The following is a 4,108-nucleotide window of genomic DNA, read 5'->3' on the forward strand; positions in this document are numbered from 1 at the left end:
ATCCTTGTCATGCCACTTACAAAGGGCTGGAGAGCCTAAGAAACTATTGCCTGTCCATAGGTACACCAGAGGAATGTGATCAATGTCATGGTTGGATGAGTAGTTTGTCAATTAGTCTAACATAAAATTAAGCCCAGTATTCACAAGATGTGGATTGATTTTATTTTATAGTTTCATAGTTTAGTATGCATTGAAAGATTATGTGTGTGTTCGCTTCGGCAGCACATATACTAAAATTGGAACGATACAGAGAAGATTAGCATGGCCCCTGCGCAAGGATGACACGCAAATTCGTGAAGCGTTCCATATTTAAAAAAAAAAAAAACAGAAAGATTATGTGTGTGTGTGTGTGTGTGTGTGTGTGTGTGTGTGTATGTGTGTGTTTTGTCAGTAGTGGGGCCTGAAATCTGGGCCTGGGAACTCTCTCTCAGCTTTTCAGCTCAGGGCTAGTGCTTTAACATTTGAGACACAGCACCATTCCTGGCTTTTTCTGATCATGTTGTGCTGGGGAATCGAACCCGGGGCTCATGCATGCAAGATAAGCACTCTCCCAGTGAGCCACCTTCCCAGCCCCTAAAAGAATACTATTGATTAAATAGAATTCTCACTACATACCTGTGAATCACTAGGAAGGTAGTATATGTCATTTAATACTAGAAAGACATCACTGGCAGTATCTAATTTTCTAAATATATATTTATTTGTATACTACTGTCTGCATAGAAAGGTTTTGCTATTTTGACCAAACCTGTGTCTCGATCCAGGTCCTGGGATCCACCTCGCATCTCAATGTGCTAGAGGCTGTCATGCTGACAAACACCCATTCATGAATAGGGGCTTCTAGGCCCTCAGTTCAGGCCCCAGCATTGCCAAAAATGTCTTCTTGGAGTAATATTCAAAGTGTGATACCTGTTTTCCTTTTCTGTGCAAGTGCTGTGTATCAGGTATGATGTATATAATATTTCTGCAAAGCTAAATGCTATGGAATAGATTTGAATGAATGTAATAAATGTTATAGGAGCACTCACAGTCAGTCCATAAATAAATGGTAAATAAATAAATGAATAATAAAATATCATGAATCATTCTAACAAACACGATATGAACTGAATATATGGATGTAAGTATAAATCATATAATAAACATGTCTATATATGTTATGTTCTCCAGGGCTGGGGCTTGAATTCAGGCCTAGTTAACAGGTTTGAATTGCTTGTCTTCAAGGGAGGAGAGCTTCCCTTTCCTCCCTCCTCCACCCCAGGCAATGCATCAGAGTTACCCAGATCCCAAGGTGACATCCCTGGCCTGGCAGACAACAAAATGGCATGAAATCCAAGACAGGGAGCTCCAGTATATTTTTAATAAATAAGTTATTTTTTGCTAAGCACGGGGCTTGAACTCAGGTGGTGCAGCCTCTGGATCCACAGCCATCCTGGGTCCTAGGCCTCGGGGGCGGACAGGAAAACAAAATGAAAACACCACCCAAAAAAGCTGCAACCACAGAAGGTCAGCAGTGTCTGTTTTTCTTCCTTGCACGGTGACCATTCTGAGTCTGAATGACATGGCTGTAGGTCACCTGGCATTGCTGAAGGCTGGCAGGCTGGCAGCGAAGCCATAGGCCGACCTGGACACTAGGCCCTGAGTTCGAATCCCGATCATATCACTTAAAAGGGGCTGGAGAGCCTAAGAAATTATTGCCTGTCCATGGGAACACCAGAGGAATGTGATCAATGCCTTGGTTGGATGAGTAGTCCATCAATGAGTCTAGCATAAAATTAGACCCAATAATCCAGGACACGGATTGATTTTAATTCATAGTTTATTATGCATTAAAAGAATGCTATTGGGGGCTGGAAAGGTGGCTCAGTGGTAGAGTGCTTGCCTTGCATGCCTGAGGACCTGGGTTTGATTCCTAAGCACCACATAAGCAAAAAGAAAAAAGCCAGAAGTGGAGCTGTGGCTCAAGTGGTAGAGTGCTAGCCTTGAGCTGAAGAGCGCCCAGGCCCAGAGTTCAGCCCCCACGACCAGACCCAAAGCAAAAAAAAAAAAAAAAAGAATACTATTGATTAAATGGAATCCTCACTAAATACATGAAAATCAGTAGGAACGTAGTATATATCATTGAATACTAAATCGACACCTCTGGCAGTACTTAAATACCTAAATTTATATTTATTTATATACCATCATCATCATAGAAATTTACTGCTATTTTGTCCAAAACTGGGGCTTGATCCCAGGTTCTCGGATCCACTTGGAAGCTGAATGGCCTAGAGGCTGCGGTTCTGACGCTCACCCATTCATGAATTGGGCCTCTCAGGCCTTCAGATCAGGTCCCATCATTGCCAAAAATTTCTTCCTGGTGTAAGATTTCAAGTGTGACACCTGTTTTCTTTTTCTGTGCAAGTTCATAATATGTCTGCAAAGTTACATGCTATGGAATAGATGGGAATAAATGTAATAAATGTTTTAGGTGCACTTACAGTTCATAAAATAAATGCTAAATAAATCAATCAAGAATAAAACATAATGAGTCACTCCAACAAACACAATATAGACTGAATATATAGATGTAAGTATAAATTATATATTTAACATGTCTATAAATTTTTATGAGGTGTTGAATTCAGGCCTAGGGAAGAGTTTAGTTCATGCATGATTCTCATAGGAAGTGATAGGCAAGACGTATGGCACAAAGATTATTTTTAATTAAGAGTTCATGAAGTGTGACAATAAGAATCACATTCAGGAACTGGAGACAATGGGAAAGATCCAAGAATCAGTACTCACATGTTAGATAGGATTCCAACACAGCCCGCCACATCTCCTACTCTATCCAAATAGGTATTTATTAGCATACTAGCTTCATGAATGGATGAATATTGTGCCGCCGGGGATTGATCTCAGGTCCCAGGTATGACTTACCACCTTCGTTGCTCACAGGCCAGTATCCTCACCTAGACCCTTTTTCCAATTGGGCCTGCTAAACTCTTAGTTCAAAACCCAATACTGCCAAAAGATGAAATCTGATGTGAGAAGCCCATCGATCCACCTGTTTTCCTGTCCTCTGAAAGTCCTGGGTCTCAGGGAGGATGGAGAATTCTATATAGGCAACTCTATAGCCATGGGAATAGGTTGTCATCTGTGTCAGCACAGTTATGTCTGTCATCATACTCAATAAAACACAAAATGCATCCATGACTAAGACACGCAATAAAAAGAGTGACTACACTGAACACATGATGCATTCCACACATGTATGTAAATAGAGATCCTATGTGTAAAATAGGTGGGTATATTATTTTTGCCAGTGCTGGGGCTTCAAATCAGACCCTGCAACCTGGCCTGATATTGTAGTCTTTCCCCCACAGTGCTATAGATTTACCCAGACTTGAGTTATAGTCCCAGCTGTGGCAGAAAAATGGTGCAAGTTCTGAGCCAGGGTTCTTTTTTATTATTATTATTACCAAGGAAAGGATTTGAACTAAGTTTGTGGTAACTCTTCTTCAGCTTCAATCATCTTAGGTTGGTGGGCTGCCATTGGCCCATAGCCGATTCTGGGATCTAAGGCCCTGGAGTTTTGCAGGAAAACACACACACACACACACACACACACACACACACACACACACACACACACACACACAGAAAATAAGCCGAGGGATGGATTTTTTACATTTTGTTCCTTTCCACGGTGACCATACTGGGTCTTAATGAAATGCCTACAAATGTTTCTTCACCTTGCAGTGGTGAAAGCTAGTGGGATATTGGGGAAGCGATAGGCCCATGCAGCAATGTAGGCCGAGTTCGAGTCTTGGTCCTGACACATACCAATGGGGAGAATTCCCAAGAGACTCGTTCCTGTGCATCGAAATACCAATGGAATGTGAGCAAACTCATGATTGAATGAGAAGTTTCTGCGTGCAACAGACTAGTCTAAAATTAAATGCAATGATCCTAGGATGCTGATTGCTCTTAATGAATAGTTTATTAAGCATGAAAAGAATCCTATTCCTTCATTGGTGGCATAGTAACTACATAAGAGTTGGTAGGAACATAGTTGATAGGTAGATGTCTCTGGCACTCTATACAAATATATATATTTATT

General features: G+C 41.1%; 1 non-coding gene across 1 annotated transcript; it reads left to right on the forward strand.

Moving 5' to 3' along the window:
- Positions 1 to 206: 206 nt before the first annotated feature.
- LOC122122182 lies at positions 207 to 313 on the forward strand. Its single transcript, XR_006150133.1, has one exon. It is a non-coding gene; the product is annotated as a U6 spliceosomal RNA (small nuclear RNA).
- The last annotated feature ends 3,795 nt before the right edge of the window (positions 314 to 4,108 follow it).

Source organism: Dipodomys spectabilis, unplaced genomic scaffold (assembly GCF_019054845.1).
Source record: "Dipodomys spectabilis isolate Male_0828 unplaced genomic scaffold, ASM1905484v1 ptg000206l, whole genome shotgun sequence".
NCBI classification, from domain to species: domain Eukaryota; kingdom Metazoa; phylum Chordata; class Mammalia; order Rodentia; family Heteromyidae; genus Dipodomys; species Dipodomys spectabilis.